At 28.5% G+C, this 14,484-nt stretch overlaps 1 protein-coding gene across 1 annotated transcript in view; it reads right to left on the minus strand.

The window, feature by feature from the left end:
* LOC107450559 (NADH dehydrogenase [ubiquinone] 1 alpha subcomplex subunit 8) overlaps positions 1 to 6,565 on the minus strand; it is a 204,175-nt gene extending 197,610 nt beyond the window's left edge. The window contains exon 1 of the mRNA XM_071183198.1: positions 6,562 to 6,565. The gene's annotated coding sequence lies outside the window, so the exon portion shown is untranslated. The remainder of the gene's footprint in view (positions 1 to 6,561) is intronic.
* Positions 6,566 to 14,484: the final 7,919 nt, after the last annotated feature.

A 14,484-nucleotide genomic window follows, 5' to 3' on the forward strand; every position in this document is an offset into this window, starting at 1 on the left:
TATATATATATATATATATATATATATATATATATAATCATGTTTAAAGTTTTTATACTTCATTTGTTATTGAGGTAAAAAAAAATATCTTCTACGTGATGAAGCAAAGTAAGAATCTTATGACTTAGTTGAGATTATTTTCTTTTTTTTGTATATGTCATGTGTGTCTTAGAGATACAGTTTATTAGCAAAATAATTCTTTACTTGAAATCATTTAACCAATAGGCTCCTAATAGGGTAATGTATGGAAGACTGGCTTTCAAGGACAAATCAATCGCATTATTTTTGTACGTAAAATATTTTCAACTTAATGTAAAAAGCAGAAAAATGTATTTTTTACGACAAAAAAAATATGAAATTTATTAAAAAAATTAGGTACATTTATTAGGTACATTTATTAATGGGTATTTATGTAAAAATATGCAGATATATTTTACCTTATAAAATATTTTTCTGTAATAATAAATAAGAATCTACTGGAAATTTTTAAGTTAAACTACTGGATAGTTCCTGTAAAAATAACGAAAAATATTCTCCATAGACTCCAAGGTTTTAAAGAAGCTAAGAAAGTAAAAGAATGCAAATTACACCCAGTTCTCTTAGACAACGAACCTTTTCCGGCTCTAAAACAGCTGGGAACGAGATTAGATGAGAGAGGATTCTAGACCATTAAAGTACAATTGAGGAAAGTGCATGTCAGGCCATTCCATGTATTTACATATTTCCTGGCGTTTGAATTTCCTTTGTTTTGTAAAATTTATTTTCATATTCAATAATTCCTTATCCCTTTTTAAATTAATAAATTAGTTATTTTTAATAAATATTATACAAAACAAATGTAATTATACCTAGTCTTTTCCTGTCTCAATAAATGTAACAGCTTATTCAATTAGATTTGTTCCAACCGAAAGTGATTGTTATACCATATCATTGAAGAGTGGTAATTTATAACGATAAAATTCTAATAGAAATTTTTTTATTGCAGTTATTTTTGTTTTTAAATTTTACAATGAGTTTATTTTAGTTAACTGCTAATAGGTTATTCTCATGAGAACTCATCATATTTTCTGCAAAAATAGTTACATAATAATATGCATCTTACTACCATTTCATGTTTTATTGACACAAACTGCAGGGAAGAATTTCGTCACGCATTATCACTTGTCTGTAAAGCGAAAGCGATGGCAAAATATTAAAATCTATTTTTAATCCTCTTTTCTGTATACTGCTTTCATATTAGCATAAAAATGATTCAATTACAGAGTTGTATTAAACGGAAACGGCAGTTTTGGGGTTTAGTTTTTATGTCCAATTATAAAACTTCAGATACGAAAGGCAGGCCTTACTTTTGGCAGCGTTTTTTCTCGATTAATCACTAATAATGGATCACTTCCTATGCTCTTAAGTGACTGTTAGGGATTACACTGACACTTTGTAATTGAATTAATCGAGGTAGAACTGGAATGTTTTGACGTGGTACAGCCCCTCAGATCCAAAGTTTAAACATTTGCAAAATTTTTAAAATTATTCATTTAGAATTCTTTTTATTTTTATGTATATCTGCGAAATTCGGACTTGTTGATCTTACGAACGAGTTCCGTTTGAATGTAATGTACTTAACAAAACTTAAGAATTTTTATTCGACTGGCGCCATTTTCGTAATTGACTTCCCATCTTGATAACAAAAATAAGAGATGATGATTGATTTTTCCATTCATCATTGCAGACTTTGAATCGCTGTAATATTTCTTCTAACAATTAAAGATAATGGTGCAATCCGATCAAACACCCAGATTTTGGCACAGGGAATCAATAACCGGCTGAAGCGTTGGCCATGCTGAAGCCATGGTAGGCCAAAACTGCATCCACCATACTGTCTGAGCGGTTAATTTCTTTAATGAAATTAGTAATAATAGATTTAAGTATCTGAAAGAGAAAATCCCTTTAGAATAAATCTCAGGGAAAAAAACCCATTGATTTCCTTAATCTGCTACGAAACCTTGTGCTCTAAGTTAAAAAGCATATTTTAACTTAGTTGTTACGTAAATAACAACTAAGTTAAAATAGGCTTTCTTACTTAGTTGTTATTTACATAATTTAACAAAAATGCAAGTTTTTGTTTAGGTTCTTTTTTACAGCATTAAAATTTTGTTTTCATGTTCATAAAATCAGATTAAAATGATCATCAGATCGTGATAAACCCTATCTTATGATCCAGCTTTCTCTCAGAGAAATATCTTTGGTAGCAATCTGCATAAAAATAATGAAAGTTATACATTTGTAGACGTTTCTTTTTGTTCCTAACTTGATACTTACTTGTAATAATTGTTTAGCATAGTTTCTTAGCATTTGTTACTATTATTTGCAATTTATTTCTATCATTTTTCTAAATTAAAGATTAAAATTAGAGTAGTGTTTGCTATAAACTAATTTTATGATATTTCTTTATTACACAATAAACTACATTAGGACTGTTGGTATTTAAACTGTTGGTTGTAACTATTGGAAGTGAATATCTGTTTTAAAAAAAACAGTTAATGATTCAAAATAAGAATCATGGAGATCGGTGAGCGAAGCAAACAGGCACAGAGCCTCAATATGAGATTTTTTTGAAATTTTTAAATAGCAAGTTCTAAGGAACGTTTTATTGCGGAAAAATTAAGCATGTTATAAATTATATTTCAATTGAATTTCAGTTTATTCACTGTACAATTTACAGAATAAAAAAAAAATGAAGCACTTAAATAACTTTTGATCTAATCATAATTTTTGATCTATTTTAACACTCTAACGTGGAGGATCTAAGGTTTGAGGATCTAAGGTTTGAGGAACACTCTAAGGTTTGAGGATCTTAAATATATTTATTAATTTATGCATCGATGATTTTATAGTGTCTAACGTAAAATTTCTGAATAAACTTACCCGTGTTTCGAGGAATTCGGATTTTTGACCGCGCAAAATATTGGGTGCATTTGCAATCCAAAAAATATCGTATCCATTAATTAACATATTCAAAAAGCTGTCGTTTAGTCTCTTTAAAGTAAGTTTGATTTCTTGCGTATTTCTTTAGTCTTTAGTGCCATTTAAGATAATCAAAAGAGTTTTACAAAATTATAAAATTTGTTTATCCAACACATTTCTCTTAGAAAAAATTTATTCATCATTGTTATTCATTAAAATTTTCATTATTTTACTTAATGATTATTGAAAGATTTTAAATTGTTAAACGCACAAACGTTTACTTCTTTTAAAACTACATAATTTTAAACGGTAATATAAAAAATTTTTTGCGTATTGACCACAGCCATGGTGGCTCAAGGAACACAGTGTTCGCCTCTCAATGACCCAGGTTCAAATCTAAGCGGTGGCTAGTTAATACTAATTATTCTCTCGACTCACGCTGACCGCAGTGTTTACGTAAAATAGCCTCAGTGGCGGACGGATCATGGGTTAGAATTCCCTTGCCGTCTGCTGACTGTGGTAGGTTTTCGTGGTTTTCCTTTCCATGTAACGTAAATGCGGGTTAGTTACACAAAAAAGTCATTCATGAAGACTAGTTTGTCTCAATGCGGTCCCTTGTCTTTTGGAGTTGGGTTAAAAAATATAAAATCACCGAGTTTTAGACGTTAACTCATTTTGGGTCGGCTGCTCAACGTCGGTCATAAAATAAAAAAATAATAAAATGAATTAGCCATACATTTTGTAACTAATAAAATTTAATTTTTCCTTCCGCAAAAACTATCGATTGATTCCATACAAATGCAGTTTTTTTTTATTTAAAACTACATGGTTCAAAGGGATGCTTAAAAGTATTAAAAAGTATTTAATCATTTTAATATCTAATAAAAATATTAAAATAACACTTATCTTTTTAGATTTTAGAGCATGAATTTAAATGCTTGCAATGGCAATGTGAGTGGTTTATTGCTTAAGGTTATATTTTATTATTCATTGAGACGCACATTTAATTTGATGCAAATATTAAATTTTAAGGAAATTACCTACATTTCCAATAGAAAATCGTAAAACTAATCTCTTTTTTATAATCATGCGTAGCAATTTTTTCAAGAATAAACAAGACAAGTACCAAAATTTGTATAAACCACAATTTGGAGAGAAATGTGGTAGAAAAAAGCTTCACACAAAAATAATACTCAAAAACATATTTACGTAGAAAATCATTTGCCCTGATAGGAGTTAAGATATCACGCAAAATTATCATCATCATCTTCCTCTTTTGTGGTATGAAATGTTTGTCATAATAATCTATCATTATTTCTTTTACTTTTGTTTCGGGCTTATTTTTTCATGCAGTATATTTAAGCTATTTTATGATTTTCTAGAAAAAAATCTTTTTGTAGAAAAAAATGATTAAATTTTTTTTCTTCCGTTTCTTTGCATTTATGTGTTTTGATTCTCGTATCTTTTTCTATAAGTCGCTTAATGTACCATGAAGTTATCAAATTTTACTTTCTCTTATTTGAAATTGGGAATTTATTTTCGACAGAATTTACGATAATAATACATAAATAAATAAATGAATAAGTTAATAAACAAATAAAAACCTTCCCCAATCTTTATCATAAATTCCTGTTTATGCTTAGTTTTACTTTTTCAATTAAATTTTATTTTTACATTACTCTATAGTAATGGAACTTTTTGTACTTTCAGTTTTAGACATTTTTTTAAAAAAATTTCTCAAGAAATATTTAGAGGATTTTCTTGTAACTTCAGAGATGTTTAAATCATGCGATGCTTAGTGTAAAGTGTAAGTAATAAAGTGTAAAACATTTAGAGGTTTGAGGAATCAACAATAAATTACGAAAGAGAACACGTATTTTTGAACACTCTATGCCAGAAAGTCAAGCAATAAACTCGTAACTTGTATAGATTACTATGGTTGTCATTTGCAGCAACTGTAGAAAATTTTGTGAACCTAAAATAAATATTTATGGAGATTTTTATAAGAAAACTAATTTTTTGCCTTACGTGTTTTGCTATGACTTAAAATATTCAATAAAATTAACAAAAAAAAATTGGAACAATTTAAAATTAATTACAAGAATTTTGTTTCAAAATTTGAAAAAAAAAATCGTTATAAACTGCAGGATATGAGTATTTAAAGATAGTTGATTTATACCTCGTATGCCGATGAAAATTTTTTTAATTTTTTCATAATTTAGTTTTGAATCGTATTTAGTAGCTAATGAAAAAAATCTTCTTTGAATATCTCAAAAATTTAAAAAGTTTCAAGCAATTTTTTAAAGTAGCTTTCGTGCTTTATTTTTAAAAAAAAGAACTCAAAATGATCAGGGGTTTTCTACAGCCTTAATTTTGTAGTATTACAAATTACATTACCCTATGACAACCGGACAGCAATATGTGATTATGTAAGGAAAAAAATATTTGAAATATTTCATACTTTATTAAGGAATTGGTCCTATCCTTTTTAATAAATTTTGTTTCGGAATGCAAAATGAAATTAGTAGAAAACCCCTTATCATTTTGAGCTTTCATTTGAAAAATACTAAAACAAGTTTGCCTGAAACTTTTTAAATTTTTAAGATATTCAAATCAGACTATATTCTTTAGTTGCCAAATACGATTCACTAAAAAATTAAAAAATTTTTTAAAATTTTTCCATGCATGTGCAGTATGAAAAAACTACTTTAAATACTCATACCTTGATCAGTTTTTAAGCGATTTTTTTTTCAAATTTTAAAACAATAATTTTGTAATTTTGTAACATTTAAAAAATTTTTTGTTCAATTTTATAAAATGTTTTTAAAGTTGTAACAAAAAAAAAGTTAAGACCAAAATTAGTTTTTTTATGAAAATATCCATATTTCTAAAAATAATTAAGCTGGGTTTACAAAATGTTATGCAGCTGTTGCAAATAACAATCAAATAATCTGCACAAGTTACAATCTTATTGTCTGATTTTCTGGCATAGGGTGTTCAAAAATACTTGTTTTCTTTCGCAATTTACTGTCGGTCCTTCAAATCCTTGAACCCTATGGCTAAGTATGAAAAATCGCATGAGCTAAATACCTCTGAAGTTACAAAATAGTCCTAAAATAATTTTTGAGAAATTTTAAGAAAACTAAAAACTGAAAGTGTTTCTTCCTTTATTGTAGGGCACTGTATTAGTTCAGTGATCAGATTTAATCGTTTTATACCACTGATGATATTCTAAAGGGGAAAAAAATAAAGAATTCAAAAACAACTATGAATTGGTAAAATCTTTTTCATTAAAAATCACCTATACTGTATCTAAATATTGAAATTTTTATTAATTTTTATGTATTTTTTAAAATTGCAAATCGAGTTTAATTATTTTTTTTGTTTGAGATAAAATAGTTAAGTGAATTAAGATTGAAGAGCCTGTTTTGTGATTGCTGGTGCTTCACCAATTATAAATTTCTGATAAAAAAGATTATCAAAATTTTTTGTACATAATTATTTTCATTATTTTATTTCATTTAGTGGGGCTGGAAATAATTTTAAAAAGTAAAGATTCAGATAAAGAAATTTTTCTGAAAATAAGTTTTATATTGCAAAAAGTTTCACATAATTAAAAAACTACTCGGCATCTTCCAAATGCTCAATTAAGACGAGAGACTAAGATTAAAAAAAAGTTAATTTAAAAATAATAGTGCATCAAGTTGGTTTAGAAACTAGTGCTTCAATTTGTAAATTTGATTTTCGTGGAATAAATTATCTTATAGTTAATGATTTACAGCTTCTAAATTTTATTTTATTTTATAACCGGCGTTGAACAGCTGACTCAATTCTGAGTTTAGAACTATTAGTGTTCCACTCCACAGCCTTGTAAATTTGAACCCAATCCGGAAGACAATTGAACTCCTGGATCAAGCATTGGGACAATCTAGTCCTTGTGGAGGACTTTTTGATGGAAGTATCCCTCATTTGCGATACAAGGAGATGAAAACCAGGAAGATCTCTCAGGGTTAGCCTGACGGCAAGGGGACTTAAACCCATGATCCATCTACTACTGAGGATATTTCATGTCAGCATTGGGGTTAATGGAAGCCGGGATCAGAATCGCTGGGATTCGAGCCTGGGTCACCTCATTGAGAGGCTGACGCTGAATCTTCATCTCCAAATTAAAAAAAAAAAATAGTGTTATAATCATCACTGAATCACTATTTGAAGTGAATCACTATTTATATAAGTGAATGACCCTATTTTTAAGTATTATTTCAACTTATCTCATAAAGTTATCTCATAAAGTTATAAAAATAAAAGCAATTCTTTATTGTTGTTCTATTGTTACAATAGTTTTTTTTAATTCCTTCGCAAAAATATGCTGCTTCCAGTCCAGATTAGCCCTACAGTTAATACAATATATTTTATTACAGTTCTGAAAATACATTATCAATATGCGTTAATTAAAATATTCAGTATCTCTAAATCGAGTGTAGAATTTATGACGAAAATGTAATTAAACGCTGCGCATTTATCTTCAATTAAATTTATGACAAATGTTAAACAGGATATAAGGAAACTATTAACAGGATAAGTTTTAAAAGATGAAGTTTAGTAAAAGATCATTAATTTTCTCTATTGGCAAAATGTACAGTTGAACTTATGCGTTTACTCTGTTCTTTCAAGGAAGGAACAAATCGTTAATCATCACGATTGCGATCGATTTATAAAGATAAACTGGTTTAATGAGTTAGTCTACATTAATAAGCATCAATATCTTCCGTATTGTTAGTGAAACTTTAATATTAAGACATAAAATATTAATAATTCGTGTATGGTTTTTTAAAAAGATATTCTGCGTTCAAAAGTGATTTATATGACTAACTTGGGCCTGATAATTGTTAGCCATATTTTTAAATTGTATTGGAAAACACTTTTTTCCAAACTACACTGATATCCTTTTACAAAATAAAATATAACTGTGTATTGCGTTGTACCCTAGTGAAACTTTTGAACGCTTGTAAAGTACCTATTTAGAAACAATACGAAGAGTTTGATGCAAAAATACCCCTTTCGGAAATGTTTAACTTCAGGCCATAACAATCACTATATTATATTATTATTATTATTAAGATTAGAAAGTATATAGAAATTAACATAGCATTACTTATTTTTCTCCAAAATTTAAGCATTAATTTTAAAAACTTTTATTTCATGAAATTATAATACTTTTATTTTAAAGTACTTCTTCTATTTATTTGGATAATATTTGACTGATTTTTTCAAGTTTTGCTTACAAAATTACGAAGTATTAATTGATGGTAACATATTTACATTTGTTAACTTCATAAGTATCAAAATAAAATAAACTGGGTTTTAAAAATTATTTCCTATATTATCTAAGAGTAAACGATTTTCATAAGTTTTTGCAAAAAGCACCTTTTAATCTAGAAAACTGTAAAATATTGCGTTAATTCATACCTAAATCATTCTCTAGTAAACATTTGGACCGCTATTGAGCCATGTTTGGAAGATTTTACCTTTAACGCAGATAGAGACACCGCTGTTTCATATTGTATTTCAAAACCATAAATTACTAAAACTCTAAATATAATATTAATTACTTATTTTCATTATATATTTAATTGCATTTAATTATCAAATTTAATTATCATATTTAATTTAAGTATTAATATTTAATTATATATACATATTTAATTACACATTATTACTCATTTTGATCTAAATTACTACAACGTAATAAAAAAAGTATGAAAAATATGTTTAATAAAAATTCTGTGTCAAAGGGTTAAAGAATAAGCTAACGAAACCAAATAAGTTCGTAATGTGATATCGTTCATTTGCATGCATCACCTAGTATATTTCATTAAATTAGTCTTTTATTCTGAAAGGCTTTAAAAGTCAACAATTATGTTTGCAAAATTGCCGAGAGTATATTAATCATAGTAGTAAATTTGTGTCTTAGGAATTAAGAGTTTTAAAAGTCTGGTTGGTAGGAAGTATGGCTTGTCTTTTTGAGAATGTGAGTTAAAATCCGCCTGGTGAAGAATCCCCGTGTATTAAATGGTGACAGGTGCAATCTGTCAGGGTCACAAAGTCCTCCAAGTTCCTATAACTAATCAATACCATTTAGGGTACTTAATTGGAGATTGATCATTCTCTGGTTCAGGTTAAAATCAGGAAACGAGCCATCTGCTTTAAAAATTTGCTTGATTCCCAAGCAGGCGTGTTGGTATGGGCAAGTGGCATAAGTAACAACAAGAGTTTTAAAATTCATTTTATCGTATAGATTCCGGAAGACATGGTTTGTTACGTCACCTGCAGCTAAGTGACGCCAAAGCTGCAGGTGACCTTCTGCCGGGTAATGATTATAGTTAGTGCTTATTTTGTGTGGTTGTGTTGAAGTATTAAGATTGATTTGAGGTTTATTTGAGGTTGTGTTGAAGTATCAAGATTGATTTGAGGTTGCGTTGAAGTATCAGGATTGATTTGAGATTGATTTGAAATTTACTTGAGGTTAACTTTAAAAACAACAATAAAAAGCAACCTCCTAAAGCTTATAATCAAGTTGTATGAGGTTCTTTTATTCACACTTGAAATTGATATTAATTTATCTTAGAGAAACAAGCTTAGAGAGATGTTTTTTGAGGTATACAGGCTACTATTCTACATTTCAAGTAATTAAGTGTATTTAAGGTGTGAATATCAATTTTAATTTAAAGTATTGCTGAGCTATGTATGAGGTTGATTTTATGGGGTGTAAATAAGGTTGAAATTGAAGTTTATTGATGAGGTTATTTGGGGCAAAACGTAACCTCATTTTCTACCTCAAATGTGTATTTTTAACACCTGTCAACCTCAAACAACCACAAAGTTAAGGTTTTTGTAAAGGCCAGCTTTGTTCATTTACGTAAACATGCATTTTGAGCAGTGTCCAGATTTAAGTACTCACCGACGATATAATTTTTTAAGTGTGAATTGGAGTCGAATTTCCAAAGAAGCCAGGATTAAATATTTGGGTCCAGTATTTTAACTACCATCTCCCTAGTTCTGATTTGAGTGATTTACTATATATGCCCTTGAGGAAAAAGTTTCTTTCTTGAGATTTAAAACACTCAAACAAGATACTTTTGTACATTTTTGTTTTAGTATTTTTCAAAATTAAGAAGTGCTAAATCTCAGAATTTGTATTCTGTTAACAATAGATGTTTATGCTACTGATAGCAATGGTAGCTTCAAGTATCAAGCTTCTAAAATATTTACAATGGACAATAGATGTTTAAGCTATTGATAGCAATTGTAGCTTAGGGTATCAAGCTGTTAAAATATTTACAATGAACGTTTAACCCATTAATATGACTTGGTATCAAGCTCTTAAAATATTTACATAGGAAAATAGATGTTTAAGCTATTGATAGCAATTGTAGCATAGGGTATCAAACTGTTAAAATATTTACGATGAATGTTTAAGATTTTGATAGGAATTGTAGCTCCAGGTATCAAGCTTTTCAAAATGTACAATGGAAAATAAATGTTTAAGCTGTTGATTGCTATTGTAGCTTAGGGTATCAAGCTGTTGAAATATTTACAGTGAACGTTTAACCCATTGATAGGACTTGGTGTCAAGATTTTAAAATATTTACAAAAGACAATAGATATTTAAGCTACTGATAGTAATTACAGCTTTGGGTATCAAGCTCTTAAAACACTTACACCTCATCTATCTAAAAAAGCTCCTATAAAAATGCAACCTTTAGTTTATTAGAACAAATGAAAGTATTGAGTATTGACTTATATGCTTGGCCCATACAAGTTATATGTTTGGTCCATTTTTATCTGCTATTATTCTTTCTTTCACATGTACTTTTATTTATTTATAAGTAGAAGTAATATATTCTTTTTAAGTATATTCAATATGAATTATTTGTAAATTTTTTTAAAAGAAAATTCACCAAATTTAGCGACAAAAATCGTTATTGACGAGAACCTTTAGAAAATGGTGTAAATAGGCTGTCGTAGAAATGCGAAAGGGTTAATCAGCATGTAATACATTAGAACAGCTCTTCTAATTCCTATCTTTATTTTCATTTATGAATCAAACTAGAAATATGTTCTACGATTTCTGATCGAAATAAGAACACACGCCAAAGTAAACTGATTCTACACACTCGGATAGTATGAAGGCAATAAGAAATTTGATCCGGAATCCGTATAGATTTTCTGCAGGGAGGAAAAATTATATCCTCCTAGCTTATTGTTCCATTCATTGAGGGAAAAATCGTTTGCATTCTCGATGGGAGGGTGGAAATTAATGATTGGCATTCGGATTTACAGAATCTCTTCTTACAAGACTGAGTTTACAACAGTTCAGTTCGGCAAATTCTGTGTTTTAATAATAAAACAGATAACATGTAATAAATAACATTGTGATATCTGATTCTACTCCAGTTCTTAAACTGGAGAGGCAAAGACTTATTTTTATTAAGTATTTTTAAAATATGTATTTTCTTACTGTCTAAATGTATAGTGCTCAAAATGAAAAATGAACAACTGCATAAATTTTGTTCTGATAATCGATTTCTTACATTCTAAGATGTAATCTTAATAGGTGTGAGAGACTTACTTTATATATGCTAGTAAATTTGTGCAGATCGTATTTTAAGTTATTAAATCATGCAAACTCGTTCTTTGTTCGTTTAAATATGCCCTTTTGTTTGGACGGATTTCGATTACTGATCTTCAAAATATAAAAAAAAAACTCAATATGGAATTAATGGTTCCAAGAGTTTTGTCAAATCAGTGGTTGTATGTTTGGGGATATAATGTTAATTTTACTTTTCGTGTATTTTGCCAAGATGATTAAAGAAAATAAAAAAAATTGTGTGCAGTTATAAAACTCATTAGTCCAAAGATGTAAAAGATAATATTCTATAAATTTTTTATTTATTATTTAATTTCATAATGTTTAAAAAACTGCACACAGCTTGTCACAAAGTTTATTCTTAATTTTGAAAAGCATAATTTAAAATGTAAAAATATCCAAAATTAGAATGGAATCGGAGAAATAGTCCTTGAGAAGTGAAAATTAAAAATTTTATAACTCAGGCCATTTAGCCAATTTCTCTCAAACTTTGAATATTATCACTTAGTACAGAATAGTACTAGCACATACTATTTAGTCAGATAGCACAAAATGATGTAAAAATTTTTATGCATCACCATTGTAAAATTAAAAAAAAAATTACAACGTATAATCACTATGAATTATTTTTCACGTGAAATTACCCTTCGATTAACGAAATTTAAAACTGAGCGGGAAAAGTTTTCGATTAGCTTTTAAAGTGGTTCCAAAGAAATGAGGGAAAGACGCAAAAGTTTAAATTTGGCACTTCACTTTCTTGGCACTTCTATTGGAACAAGTTTGCCGCTACTCTCATATTTTGCGACTCAAGGTATCTAAATCCATTAATAAAAATTAAAGTTTGTTTAGGCTAAGTACGTTTTCATGAGTGATTTCGAATGTGTGTTTGGAATATCGTTACCTACCCTCGCGAGTTTTTCTTTTAAGGGTCCAGGTGATACCGGGCAATGAAAATCTGGCTGGGTTCAGGGTGATTGCTGCATACCAGACTCATCTCTAGTTGTGTAAGAGTCACAAAAAATCAGACTAACATAAGCAGACATAAAAAAAGCACAGTGAGATCCAATAAAAAAAAGTTTGACGCTAATGGGATAGAAAGTGGCATTTGCTTACGTTAGCAACTATTTTTTCCATTCTATTTCAAGTAAGCCAAGCCCGACAAGTATCAATTCTTTTAAGTGACACATTCTATATTGTTACACAAAGATTCTTTCATTAAAATTTCAATTCTTTCATTATATATTTCTTACTTGAATATAGATTTCACTATACATTTCTTAACACAAAGACAAGATTGAAGTCATGTAGAATATAAACAAATTAATTATGCATCGAAGTTGCCAGGTGCACAGATCAAATATATATCACGGTAACAATAAAATACATAAGAAAATAAATAATCGAAGTAATGTAAGAGACGCAGCCATACAATATTTTAACAAATTCGATGTGCAATACGGAGCTATATGTAATTAAATTTACGCTAATTAAAATTCCAAATTAGGTGGAGAAACTTAGCTCAATTTTTACACGCCATTCTGCTTATGAACAGTCAGCTGGTGCTGAGGTTCCAAGTCACGTGTGTGGATATCCGTGATCTTCTTCTTCTTAAAATGCAAGTGCAAGTACTAATTTTGGAACTTCTTCGGAGTTTTTTTCATTTCTTTATTAGCATATATTTTTAACGTTTTTATATAAAGTTACTTTGAAGTATTTTTACGTTCTTTTTATGAGGAACTTATTTATAATTATTGTCATGGACGACAATTTTAATATAAATGTAAATACGGATGATGGAAAGGAATTTTGTGACGCTTTAAGAAACGTATGAATGTTGGCTGGAACTAAATACCAACCATCCCATTGGATGACAAGAGGGCAAACATCTATTGTTGCAGTTCTAGTAATACATGACTTGAAATATTGTGGCGTTAATCCAGAAAAAAAGAAATTAACGTTCTCGTAATTAATGTTATTTTATTCTTTCTGTTTCGAATTGCTGAGGCTACATACAAAATAGAATCCCTTCTGGTGAAATATAAATTGATTATATTTATTTATTAATGTTTATTTATTTATACGCATTGTATACTTTAAAATATTTTTAATATTTTTTTATTTTATTTCCAATGAGCTGCACAATCGGTCTTGCCGATGAGTAGACCTAGTGGGTTCTCCAGAGGTGGTATCCACTCTTTCAGGAACACCACAATGGGTGAGATACCGTTGGTCATGTTAATTTGGATATCTAGTTTCTGCCACACTAGATGGCAGCACCGAGACTCTATATATTTTTTTAATATTTTGCAAGCGAAATATCATATTAAATGCGTTATGCTCATTTCTTACAAATGAAAAGCATTGCTGAAAGGTACTCATAGGTCTCAGAGAGAGCAATCAATACTTTCTTAAGTATATTTGTGATTTTAATTTTAAACATTTCATATTGTTCTTAATAATTACCTAAATGTAAAATTTCTTCAAATTATTTACATGCTTAAAAATAATTAATACGTAATTTTGGGAAAGTAAAATTATTTTACGTCCTTATTTATAATTAAAAGAAACACATTGCAAATTAAAAAAAAAACATATTTATTACCTACAGGCTATTTCAAAATCAGTACCCTTCATGTGCATCTTTTAAATGATTTTTTTTAATAAAGTGTACATGTTTACCTCATATTTAGAGTGAGATATTTTATTTCACTTTTTTACAACAAACCAAGTTTGATTAGCTACTAAAATACATAATGTTCTTTGAGAACAAGAAGAATTTACTTGCGAAATTTAGAAATAAATAAATTGATACAAACCTGGGAAAGAATAAAAAAATTAATATTAAATTTATGCACGTTAGGAAATATATATAT

This window comes from Parasteatoda tepidariorum, chromosome 7, assembly GCF_043381705.1.
Source record: "Parasteatoda tepidariorum isolate YZ-2023 chromosome 7, CAS_Ptep_4.0, whole genome shotgun sequence".
NCBI classification, from domain to species: Eukaryota; Metazoa; Arthropoda; class Arachnida; order Araneae; family Theridiidae; genus Parasteatoda; species Parasteatoda tepidariorum.